This window comes from Ovis canadensis, chromosome 6 (assembly GCF_042477335.2).
Source record: "Ovis canadensis isolate MfBH-ARS-UI-01 breed Bighorn chromosome 6, ARS-UI_OviCan_v2, whole genome shotgun sequence".
NCBI classification, from domain to species: Eukaryota; Metazoa; Chordata; class Mammalia; order Artiodactyla; family Bovidae; genus Ovis; species Ovis canadensis.
The window spans coordinates 101,868,721-101,882,135 of NC_091250.1; the positions used below are offsets into that span (position 1 = coordinate 101,868,721).

Consider the following 13,415-nt stretch of genomic DNA (forward strand, 5'->3'; position numbering starts at 1 on the left):
GCTCTCTGCACTTCTTGGACTTGATGGTCTATTTCCTTTCCCATGATGTGAAAGTTTTCAATTATCTCTTCAAAATTGTTGCAGACCCTTTCTTTTCCTCTTCTTCTTCTAGGACCCCTATAATTCAAATGTTGATGTGTTTAATATCTTCCCAGAGATCTCTGAGACATCCTCAATTTTATTTCTTATCTCTTTATTCTGCTCTTCAGCTGTTATTTCCACCATTCTATCTTCCAGCTGACTTATCCATTCTTCTGTCTCAGTTTTTCTGCTATTGATTTCTTCTAGAGTATTTTTAATTTCAGTAGCTGTGTTGTTCATCTCTGTTTGTTTTTTCTTTATTTCTTCTAGGTCCTTGCTAAATGTGTTAATCAATTCTTTCATTTTCTCCATTCTACTTTTGAGGTTGTGTATCATCTTGTTATAATTACCCTGAATTCTTTTTCAGATTTTTTCTAACTTACTGTGCTTGAGGTCACATTTTCACAGGTTTTAGGATCACATTCCTTCTTTCATTTGGTTTCTGCCCTCCGCTGGATCATGGAAAAAGCAAGAGAGTTCCAGAAAAACATCTATTTCTGCTTTATTGACTATGCCAAAGCCTTTGACTGTGTGAATCACAATAAACTGTGGAAAATTCTGAGAGAGATGGGAATACCAGACCGCCTGACCTGCCTCTTGAGAAATCTGTATGCAGGTCAGGAAGCAACAGTTAGAACTGAACATGGAACAACAGACTGGTTCCAAATAGGAAAAGGAGTATGTCAAGGCTGTATATTGTCACCCTGCTTATTCAACTTATATGCAGAGTACATCATGAGAAATGCTGGACTGGAAGAAACACAAGCTGGAATCAAGATTGCCAGGAGAAATATCAATAACCTCAGATATGCAGATGACATCACCCTTATGGTAGAAAGTGAAGAGGACCTCAAAAGCCTCTTGATGAAAGTGAAAGAGGAGAGAGAAAAAGTTGGCTTAAAGCTCAATATTCAGAAAACTAAGATGGGCATCCGGTCCCATCACTTCAGGGGAAACAGATGGGGAAAGAGTGGAAACAGTGTCACACTTTATTTTGGGGGGCTCCAAAATCACTGCAGGTGCTGACTGCAGCCATGAAATTAAAAGACGCTTACTCCTTGGAAGAAGAGTTATAACCAACCTAGATAGTATATTCAAAAGCAGAGACATTACTGTGCCGACTAAGGTCCGTCTAGTCAAGGCTATGGTTTTTCCTGTGGTCATGTATGGATGTGACAGTTGGACTATGAAGAAGACTGAGCACCGAAAAATTGATGCTTTTGAACTGTGGTGTTGGAGAAGACTCTTGAGAGTCCCTTGGACTGAAAGGAGATCCAACCAGTCCATTCTGAAGGAGATCAACCCTGGGATTTCTTTGGAAGGAATGATGCTAAAGCTGAAACTCTAGTACTTTGGCCACCTCATGCAAAGAGTTGACTCATTGGAAAAGACTGTGATGCTGGGAGGGATTGGGGGCAGGAGGAGAAGGGGACGACGGAGGATGATATGGCTGGATGGCATCACTGACTCGATGGACATGATCTGAGTGAACTCCGGGAGTTGGGGATGGACAGGGAGGCCTGGCGTGCTGCAATTCATGGGATTGCAAAGAGTCGGACATGACTGAGCGACTGAACTGAACTGAACTGAACTCAGTAGGTAAGTTTGGTCCAGTGGTTTGTGTAAGCTTTGTATTGGGAATGAATTGTGCCTGTGTTCTGGTGGGAGGTGGTGAGGTTTTGGCTTATTTTCCCCTCTCATGGAGAGGGCTGTGTGAGGTGGTATATTTTGGAGCATCTTTGGGAATCCTCTGTACTGATGATTGGGTTTGTAATTTTATCTTGCTTATTTGGGCAAGGTGTCCTTCACTGGGTGTTGTAGGCAATTGGGTGATGCCGGGTCTTGTATATAGGTGGAGGCCTTCATGAGAGTTCTCACTAATACTCCCTGGGATTAGGAGTTCTCTGGCAGTCTAGGGTCCTGTACTCAACACTTTCAGTCCAAATGTTCAGGCTTAATTTCTGGCCAGGGACCTGAGGTTACACAATTTGTAAGTTATGGCATTAAAGATGATTAAACAAACAAGAACAAAAGAAAAAAAATAAAACAAGAAACAAAAGATGATCCTTAGACAATGGTAAGTACAAAATCAGACTAATAATTTTTAAACAATAGGCTATACACCCACACACACACACACACACACCCACACACACACACACACAACCAAAACAGTCCGAAGAAAAGAAAGTAAAAGAGAGTGACTCAGTGAGCAAAGGAAACCAAAAATTATATAGACCAATTAAAACCAAAGCTAAGTAAAACACAAACTGAAAAACAAAACCAAAGCAGAATGCCAACTAAGAAATAAAGCAAAGAAAACAAACAAACAAAAACTATCAAACATGATGAATAAAAGAAAGAAAAAGAAAAAATAGAAAAGCAAAGTTAAATACAAGTATATATAAAAAAGGAGGACTTCTCAGGTATTGCTAGTGGTAAAACACCTGCCTGCCAAAGCAACAGACATAATGAGATGGGGATCTGATCCCTGAGTCGAGAAGATCCTCTGGAGGAGGGCATGGCAACCCACTCCAGTATTCTTGCCTGGAGAAGCCCATGGACAGAGGAGACTGGTGGGCTACAGTCCATAGGGTCACAAAGAGTCAGATATGAGTGAAGCTTCTTAGTACACACAGAAACATTATATATATATATATATAAATAAATTTTAGAAAAAAATTTTAAAAGAAGAAAATAATTCCACAGAACTGCAAAAGGCCAACATAAAGGAAATGAAAAATAGGATTTAAAAAAAGTTCTCAAAAGCTTAAATAGAGTACTATCAATGATAAGATCAACCACAGGAACAGGGAAGAAAACTGAACCAATTACAGAACAAATCAAAATATAAGAATAATAATAGATTTTTTTTTTTGGATAGTCCACCTCTGCCTCCTTGAAATGTCTTCCAATAATGGGTTGGTTGGTCTCTGGACCTGCTATGGGGACAGCCCAGACTAATATGACCCTAATCCTGCATGTTCCTGGCTCTACTCCTGCATGTTCTTGCCTCCACTGTCCGCAGCTGCCAGAGCTACTGCATTTTCTTTTGTAGGAACTCTCATTGCCCTTTTATATATTCCATAGACACAGAGTCTGCCTAGTTGATCATGTGGTTTTAAACTGCAGCTTGCACAGTTATTCGGAAGAATTTCAATCCTCATCCTTAGCCACACTGCCCCTGGGGTTCAATTGTGGTTTTATTTCCACCTCTGTGTGTGGGTCGTCCACAGGAGTTTGCTCCTGAGGCTGCCCTGGAGGTTTTAGGTCTGCCTCAGTGAAGACCGGATGTGGAGATGTTGCAGCTGCATGGATCATGGGGACCTTGGCAATGCCATGTGCACAGGGGAGTCAGAGGCCATTGGTGCAAGAAATATGGTGCTATTAATGTTTTTTCTAGCCTCTGGCATCTGGCTTCAAAGGACCTCTTTGTCTGATCTTTCTCTGTTGCTCAAGGCTTCAGGTTCTTAAAGGGCCACCCTCTCTTGGGTCTATTGGTCAGCTGCTGGCTCTTGCATGTGGGGAAAGAGAGGCTACAGTGATGGCTCCACCCTCTGCATGTGACTCAGCAGTATTGCTTTACCTCCATGGCTGCTCAGCTTTCCTTCCAAGGCATTTCCCCCTTCTATCTCCTCCCTCATGTCCCCTCTCACTGTCTCCCTGAAGTCAACAGCAGATCTCACCCTGGGATTGCTCTCCAATCCCTACAGTCCAGCTCCGAGCCACTGTGCATTCCAGGGGACTCGAATCCTGTCCAGAGTAGGTAAGGCTGCGGCAAAGATTGTGTGGTTCTCATTCCATTCAGACTGTCACAGGTGAGCTGCTGCACTCTCCAACAGCGTCAAATGTTTCTCCTCTGTCCCAAACAACTGCCCTGATGTGGGTATCTGATCCCTGCTTCAGGTCCGCCACCCCCCGAGTACATGTCCAGTCCTGATAACTCTCCTTTTTTTCCCCTCCTTCCTTCATCCTACTGTGATTTGTGTGGATTTATATATTCCTTTCCCGTAGTCAAAGACTCCTTCCCACTCTCAGCTGGTGTTCTGCAAGATATTCTGTGTCTGAAGGTGTATTGCTGATGCATCCATGGAGAGAAAATTACACCACATCCACCTTCTCCTCCACCATCTTTTTTCTCCTTATTTTTTCTTACAGGAAATCTGTTGTCTTTCTCACCTTGGTTCTTCTGTGTATAATGCATTTGTTTTCTCTGTCTGCTTCTAAGATAATCTACAATATCACTGGTTTAGAGCAATTAAATTATGATGTGCCTTCATGTGGTTATTTTCATGGGTTTGTATGTGTGCCTGTGCTTCCTGTTTATTGAACTTCTGTGAATTTGGGGTTTGCAGTCAATATTTATTCAAATACCTTTTTGAAGGTCTCTTTCTCTTCCTTCTGATACTCCAAGATACATGAATTTGTTTACAACTCATTGAAGGTCCTTTAATCTTAAAAAAAAATTTTTTTCTCTTTGTGTTTCAGTTCAGATAATGTCTATGGCTATGTTTATTTATATTTACTAACATTTTCTTCTGTAATGTGAAATCTGATTTTAATCCATTCCAATGTTTGTGTTTTTTATTTTTTGGTTTTTTTTTTCCCCTTCAGACATGATAGTTTTCGTCTCTAGAAGATCATTTGGGGATTGATTATACTCTTCCTGTCTCAACTTTTCAGTTCAGTTCAGTCATGTCCGACTCTTTGCAACCCCATGAATCACAGCATGCCAGGCCTCACTGTCCATCACCAACTCCAGGATTTTACTCAAACTCCTGCCCATTGAGTCAATGATGCCATCCAACCATCTCATCCTCTGTCATCCCCTTCTCCTCCCACCTTCAATCTTTCCCAGCATCAGGGTCTTTTCAAATGAGTCAGCGCTTCACATCAGGTGGCCAAAGTATTGGATTTTCAGCTTCAGCATCAGTCCTTCCAATGAATATTCAGGACTGATTTCCTTTAGGATAGACTGGTTAGATCTCCTTGTGGTCGAAGGGACTCTCAAGAATTTTCTCCACCACCACAGTTCAAAAGCATCAATTCTTCAGTGCTCAGTTTTCTTTATGGTCCAACTCTCATATCTATACATGACTACTAGAAAAACCATAGCCTTGACTAAACAGACCTTTGTTGGCAAAGTAATGTCTCTGCTTTTTAACATGCTACCTAAGTTGGTCATAACTTTTCTTCCAAGGAGTAAGCGTCTTTTAATTTCATGGCTGCAGTCATCATCTGCAGTGATTTGGGAGCCCAAAAGAATAAAGTCTGTCACTGTTTTCACTTTTTGTCCATCTATTTGCCATGAAGTGATGGGCCCAGATGACATGTTCTTAGTTTTCTGAATGTTGAGCTTTAAGCCAACTTTTTCACTCTCCTCTTTCACTTTCACCAAGAGGCTCTTCAGTTCCTCTTCACTTTCTGCCATAAGGGTAGTGTTATCTGCATATCTGAGGTTATTGATATTTCTCCCAGCAATCTTGATTTCAGCTTGTGCTTCCTCCAGCCCAGTGTTTCTCATGATGTACTCTGCATAGAAGTTAAATAAGCAGGGTGACAATATACAGCCTTGATGTATTCCTTTCCTGATTTGGAACCAGTCTGTTGTTCCATGTCCAGTTCTAACTGTTGCTTCCTGACCTGCATATAGGTTTCTCAAGAGGCAGGTCAAGTGGTTTACTATTCCCATCTCTTTCAGAATTTTCCACAATTTATTGCGATCCACACAGTCAAAGGCTTTGGCATAGTCAATAAAGCAGAAAACTTTTAGAACATATTGAATATTGTTATAATGACTGCTTTAATACCTTTGTTTGCTAACTCTAACATCTGTGTTAGTTCTAGATTATTTTCAATTACCTAACTTTTCCTTTCACTATGGTTGCCTTCTTCTGCTAATTAGCATGCCTGATACTTTCTATTGGATGTCTGATGTTGTACCTGGGTTTTCCTCCTTGAGTTGTGGCCCAGGAATTCTCTCAAAGCAGTAAATGTGGGAAATAATAGGACCCAAGTTGTTTACTATCCACATTCCTGTTGATTATTTCACACAAGGGGGAACATTTAGTTTATGATACTTTATTTTGCTTCAGTCAGTTCAGTTCAGTTCAGTCGCTCAGTCATGTCCAACTCTTTGCAACCCCATGAATCGCAGCACGCCAGGCCTCCCTGTCCATCACCATCTCCCAGAGTTCACTCAGACTCACGTCCATCCAGTCTGTGATGCCATCCAGCCATCTCATCCTGGGTCGTCCCCTCCTCCTCCTGCCATCAATCTCTCCCAGCATCAGAGTCTTTTCCAATGAGTCAACTCTTCGCATGAGGTGGCCAAAGTACTGGAGCTTCAGCTTTAGCATCATTCCCTCCAAAGAAATCCCAGGGTTGATCTCCTTCAGAATGGACTGGCTGGATCTCCTTGCAGTCCAAGTGACCCTCAAGAGTCTTCTCCAACACCACAGTTCAAACGCATCAATTCTTCGGTGCTCAGCCTTCTTCACAGTCCAACTCTCACATCCATACATGACCACAGGAAAAACAATAGCCTTGACTAGATGGAACTTAGTCAGTAAAGTAATGTCTCTGCTTTTGAATATGCTATCTAGTTTGGTCATAACTTTTCTTCCAAGGAGTAAGCATCTTTTAATTTCATGGCTGCAGTCACCATCTACAGTGATTAGAAGCTATGATAATTAATTTTATGTGTCCACTTCACTGGGCCACCAGATGACCAGACATTTGGTCAAACACTATTCTGAGTATTTCTGTAAGGATGTTTTGGGATGAGATTAATGTTTAAATGGGTAATACTAAGTAAAGCAGATTGCCCTCCCTAGTGTAGAATGACCTCATTCTGTGAGCTTCCTACCTGATAGCCTTTGAGCTGCAGTACAGTTTTTTTCCTGCCTTCAGATTGGAACTAAACATCAACTTTTCCTGAGTCTAAAGCCTGGCAGTTTTTGAATTAAACTATACCATTAACTCTCATTGTTCTTAGACTTCAGACTCAGTTGGAATTAAATCATCAGCTATTCTGGGTCTCCAGCTTGCAAATCATCTTGCACCTCTTGGGACTTGCCCACCTCTAAAATTATCTAAGCCAATTACATATGATAAATCTCTTTATGTATTATATACATAAATATTTGTATATAATAAAAATTGTCTTGCATATTTTTGAGTGGTAACTATTCTTATCATAATAATCCTAAATAATATTAATCCTGAATTAGAATCTTATTGATTTGCTGACTGCAGCCATGAAATTAAAAGATGCTTATTCCTTGGAAGAAAAGTTATGACCAACCTAGATAGCATATTCAAAAGCAGAGACGTTACTTTGCCGACTAAGGTCCGTCTAGTCAAGGCTCTGGTTTTTCCAGTGATCATGTATGGATGTAAGAGTTGGACTGTGAAGAAAGCTGAGCATCGAAGAATTGATGCGTTTGAACTGTGGTTTTGGAGAAGATTCTTGAGGGTCCCTTGGACTGCAAGGAGATCCAACCAGTCCATTCTGAAGGAGATCAACCCTGGGATTTCTTTGGAGGGAATGATGCTAAAGCTGAAACTCCAGTATTTTGGCCTCCTCATGTGAAGAGTTGACTCATTGGAAAAGACTCTGTTGCTGGGAGGGATTGGGGACAGAAGGAGAAGCAGACGACAGAGGATGAGATGGCTGGATGGCATCACAGACTGGATGGACGTGAGTCTGAGTGAACTCCAGGAGATGGTGATGAACCGGGAGGCCTGGCGTGCTGTGATTCACGGGGTCGCAAAGAGTCGGACTCGACTGAGCGACTGAACTGAACTGAATTGAACCTATTCAAAACATTTTGAGAGTATATTACTCAGGATTCTCCAGAGAAATAGAATCAACTTATCCCAAGCTGGAGACCCAGGACAGTCAATGGTGTAGTTCCCTTCTGAAGGCCTGCAGGCTTGAGACCCAGTGAGAATACATGGTTAAGTGTGAAGATAGGAAAGCATGATATCCCAGCTCAAAAACAGTCAGGCAAGAGGAATTCCGCCTCACTCCAAGAACGTCTGCCTTTTTATGTGATTCAGACCTTCAACTGACTGGATAAGGCTTGTCCACACTAGGGAGGGTAGTTTGTTTTATTCATATAATAATTCAAATGTTAATCTCATCTAGGAAATACACTAACAGGCACACTGATAATAATGTTTAACCAAATATCTGGGTTTCCTGCGTGTCAATCATTTTGACACACAAAATTGACCATCACATAGAGCTCATCATTATTTACTTTTCCCACTTCATCTTCACTGAACTTTGCATATGAAACTGTGGCCCCTCTCTTGCTAATGTGTTTCTCATTTTAAAACCCTTCTCTCTGCCCTCAAGGAATATAAGCTTCTCCAATAGAAGGAAAGGTAGAATGTAGAAACTTTAAGATCCATTATAATCTACTATTCCATTTATTTCTGAGAACTTGTGAATCGATAATGATAGATAATGTTTACAACCAGATGGATAGAGTTTGAATTAACAACATAAATTATGTATCTCAGATAAACTTGTATTGCCTCTAGCAAATGATTATAACTAGACATCAAAGGCTGCTGATCGTTGATTGTCAAATTGATATAAATATTTTTACCAGGCAAATATTTTGAAAGTAATTTGGTGATTTGAAAATTGTTGAAACTTGTTAAGCTAACAATTTGTGTAATGGGAACCACAAACAAAATCACTAACATAAAAGTTAGCTGCTATTTAAACTCACATGCTTTTGTATAGAAAAAGGAATGCTTTAGATTAAGAAAAATACATAGTGTAACAGCCTTGTGTTTTAGAGATAACTTCTCCATATCCTGCTAGACCTCATTCTCCAGGCTCTTAAAAAAGTCTAGAAGAGGGGCGTCCTTGATGATCCAGTGGTTAATATGCAGGGGACACAGGTTCGATCCCTGGTCTGGAAATATCCCACAAGCAGTGAAGCAACTAAGTCCATGTGCCACAACTACTGAGCCCAAGTACAGCAGCTATGGAAGCTCCAACTTTCTAGAGCCCCTGCTCCACAACGAGAGAAGCCACTGCAATGAGAAGCCCGCATACCACAATGAAAAGCAACTCCCACTCTCCACCAGTAGAGAAAGCCTGCACACAGCAATCAACAACCAGGGCAGCCAAAATAATAAATAATGTTTAAAAAAGTCTAGAAGAGAGAAATCTGGACATATTTTTCATTTTACACTGTAAGATATGTATTATATATTTTATGTCTGACAAAATTAGTGGATATGCTCACAGTAGTGTATTTTTTTAGTTTTCCCAATAAAAGTTATTATTATATAATGTATTTGTCTAAAAATATATGGCATCTTACACTAGAAATATGGGAAAAATAATTTGAATTTTGCATCTTCATTACTGCTCCCAGAGTAAAGGATTTGGGGACCTGAGAAGCCTAGAAAAGAGTATCTAAGTGAAAGAGCAGTCTCAGCACAGAGTAGACACACATAGGTTTAGAGCCAGCAAGACCCTAAAACAAGGATGCATGTGAGAGCTGTGTGGTCTGGGCAGTCAGAAAATTAAATATTCCATATTAAATTGCTACCTTCATGATATTTCTTAATTATCCTATATGTTTGCATCTGTAGTCCCTTGTTAGGTCTAGAAAAAATTCTGGAACATGTCAGCAGCTTCAAGAATGGAACAAATAATGTGGTTGGTCAAAAACTCAACAGAGCAAGAAGTGAAAGGAAGAGGAACTGAGTAGGTAAACATTGTACCTAGAATAAAGTAGGTGTTAAATGAACTGAATGAATGAATGAATGATGCAACATGTACTTCCCATTCAGAATCTTCTAAGATCTTAAGGATAGTGTTACTTTGGAGTTTGGATATAAGGAATGAGTGAGAGCAGAAATAAACATAGTATATTTAGATATTAGATTGAGCTTCATATAGTAAATAAAATAGTTTTCCTTGAAACATTTTATTTTATTAATTCCTTAGCAAATTAAATTTTCCAGATTATATAAAGGTAAATATCAATTCCAGGGCTCATTTGAACACTGGCATTTTCTGAATCAGTTGAGAAAATTAAATGAGGCTCTCTTTTTTAAAATTTTTTGGCTCTGCAACTTAGCATTTATAAATATATAATTCCACTTACCAACTCTTATTAAACACACAGATTGTCATGGGAAAGCAAGTAGGTTTGAGGACACAGATCTATTTTCCATACGGTCTGCAACAAATCACACAGACAAATTTGTTTCTCACACAGTATGTGCTTAACATTATGTTATACATTTATAACATCATTCCTGGTTCCATTTCATGTCTTAAAATTTTTAGTTTCTTTACTTACTCATTTTAATTTAACTTGTACTATTGTCTTGTATTTATATAATTGATTCATAATTGCTGTTTACATATGGTACATATGCAAGCCCCATGCACTATTGTCATCACTTGAGAGCTTGTATTACAAATGTAGAATATGAGGCTTCAATCCAGAATCAGAATTTATATTTTAATAAAATCCCCAAGTAGGTTACATTTAGAAGAAAATTGGTGACTCATGGTTTTAAACTACTGTTAAGGTACTCTTTTAACAATACAGCATGCACATAAATGATTTATCAAAATGAATTGTTTTCCAGAAAATACATTATATTGAATGTGCTTCATGTATATTATCTCCCTGATGATAAGTCTTACTTTCATTTTATAGACTGAGATTAGGAAACAGAGTTGCAGGAATTCTGCTCAGACAAATAGCAAGTGAGGTGTGTCTCAGAAATAGAGTTCAGTTTTCCCAGCTTTGCTCATTTGGTCATACTGCATGGGTAGGCCTGACCAGAGTCTAAGGTGTTCCTGATTTATCTCATTTGGTTAAGGGTGTTCACAGTTTGTAGGGAATTTTTTGTTTGATTGTTTATTTGACAAAGCAAACTTCCCTCTGACAAAAAACTTTAGCTCCTCATGCTGCAAAAATGTTGTCAGAGAAGAAGGGATAAGTAACAACAGGATAGTGACTACATACTAGTCACATCTGGGAAATGGGTGTAACCAGTTCAAGAACCTTCGAATAGCAGTCTGGGATTAGCATTGCCTCATCATGATCAGTGAATGATGATGAGTTTAGAACTATATGAGAAGATAGATTCAGGGGAGAGAGACCAAAGATATAGGATCGTTCTTAGTCTCCTAGTCATGTCCTATTCTTTGGGATCCCATGGATTGTAGTGCACCAGACTCCTCTGTCCATGGGATTCTCCAGGCAAGAATTCTGGAGTGAGTTGCCAAGTCCTCCTCTAGGGGATCTTCCCAACCCAAGGATCAAACACAGGTCTCCCACACTGCAGGTGGATACTTTACCATCTGAGTCAGCAGGGAAGACAAAGATTTCTGGGGTGGGTACCCTACCCCTTCTCCAGGGGAATCTTCCCAACCCAGAATTGAACTGGAGTCTCCTGTATTGCAGGCAGATTCTTTACCAGCTAAGCTACCACTAACATTATTTAGTAAGATACTTTGGCAGATGGTTGATAAGGGATATTTATTTTAAAAAATTGATTCCTAGAAGTCTCTTAAATCGTAAAATGACAAAAAATGACAAAAACTTTTAATGTGTTATATAGCACAGTCTACACAATACTACAAATCTACCTAGTTGAGTGATAAGTTAAAAATTAAATGTCTATAGTTGACTTAAGAAACATTAATAGAAAATCCATGAACAGTGAAGCCTGGCAGGCTATAGTCTATAGAGTCACAAAGAATTGGATACGACTGACACACGCAAACACACAATAGAATAAAAGAGGAAAATGGAAACCATTGCCCCTCTTAGGAGAAATAAACAGAATCATCTGACACTGAGATTCTTTTAGTGGGAAAAGAATATTTGCTCCATTTGTTTCACTCTAACAAACTGCAGCTCTACTTAAAACTCCAGCTAATGAAATATATGAATTAAATAACATGTTCTGTATTCTGGAAAGTACCCTAAACGGTGTGTATGGGGTGAAGTACAGATGCGAGCAGAAACATGAGAGCTTGGAGTGGATTCCATTTTCCATTATGAGCTACAGTTTAATGGGAAGACCCACAATCCTGGCATGCTTCAGCAGAGTCCCATTGAACCTAGAAAAATGAAAGGGATCACTGAAAGACTAGGAGAGTCTGCACAATATAAACAACACCGCATTTCCTGAGGCAATTAGGCAAAAACATTCTAACAGTAAACATATGTTCAAAACAGAAATTATTCAAGGAGCTCTTTGTGCTGTGGATACATGATTAAAAACTCAGAGAAAAGAGATTTAAAAAGAAAACTTTACCTCAGGATTTAATCCCTCTTTTCAGTTTTCATTTTCAGTTGGTGGTGCAGCTGCCGAAAGGAATCCTGGATCCTGGTGGGAGTCCTGAAGGGAGGGAAAGACAAGCTGGGGGAGGCTCCTTTCAGTCTCTGAGATTAAAAAAAAAAAAAAGTTTAAAGATATGATTTGAATGCTGTGGTCATTGACTTCATGGGCAGTTAAGATATACAAACTTGAACTACATACACAGAGGCAGGGCCTGTTGCTTCAACAGCTGGAAGAGGCAGGAAGCCTTGAAAGGAAATGAATCAGGGTGGCAGCCAAAAGGAAGCAAAGTCAGAGATTACCTCGATTTAAAGGTTTACATGGCTTCAAAGAGAGAAAAGCAAAGGGAAAGAAGCTGAAGGGTCAATAGGTGGAATCTTGTTGTTTCTCTACAATTTTTAAAGTGTCTTGTAATAATTTTGATCATGATAAAAAGTCATTGTGTGTGTGTTTTCATCTGAAAGAAACATGAGTTTCCAACATTACAGAAAAAAACAAAGCTACACAAACATACACTAAAGATACACTTTGGCAGAAGAAATAGAGTACAGCTGATGGTTTCAGAATACACTTGTTTTCTGTCACTCTAATCATTTCCACAACCTCTTTTTTTTTTTTTTTTTTTTTTTTGTAAGTCACATATACACAAAGAAGGAGTTTAGTGGAAGAATAATGTGCTGATGATGCTGATGCTGGAAGGGCAAGGGTCTGCCACATCCTTTTCATGCAGAAAAGAGGGCAGCATTTTTAGAGATCTAGATTCTTTTTGTGATATGTCCAAATATTAAATTTTTAAATATTGGCAACTAACTATTAATACATACATGAAACAATACAAGTATTTCTGTATGGCAGGACATGCCAAGGAATGCAACTGGCAAACTTTGGCTACAAGGTGTTAATTTCAAGCAAACCCTACTTCAGTTGTGCACAAGTTGCCTGGCAACCACATTATCAATTAAACTGTTAAGGGAAACACTGACTGAAGGCCC

At 39.4% G+C, this 13,415-nt stretch overlaps 1 protein-coding gene across 6 annotated transcripts in view; it reads right to left on the minus strand.

Annotated features, from left to right (window-relative positions):
- Positions 1-12,680, minus strand: part of SULT1B1 (sulfotransferase family 1B member 1) — a 43,459-nt gene extending 30,779 nt beyond the window's left edge. Inside the window, exons 1-3 of one of the 6 annotated variants that reach the window (XM_069594282.1) lie at positions 12,625-12,680; positions 12,400-12,527; positions 10,224-10,298 (exon numbers count right to left, since the gene is read on the minus strand). The gene's annotated coding sequence lies outside the window, so the exon portion shown is untranslated. Of the gene's footprint in view, positions 1-10,223; positions 10,299-12,399 lie in introns of all 6 variants that reach the window. The other 5 variants (XM_069594286.1, XM_069594287.1, XM_069594285.1 and 2 more) reach the window with 5 other exon arrangements.
- Between the last annotated feature and the right edge of the window lie 735 nt (positions 12,681-13,415).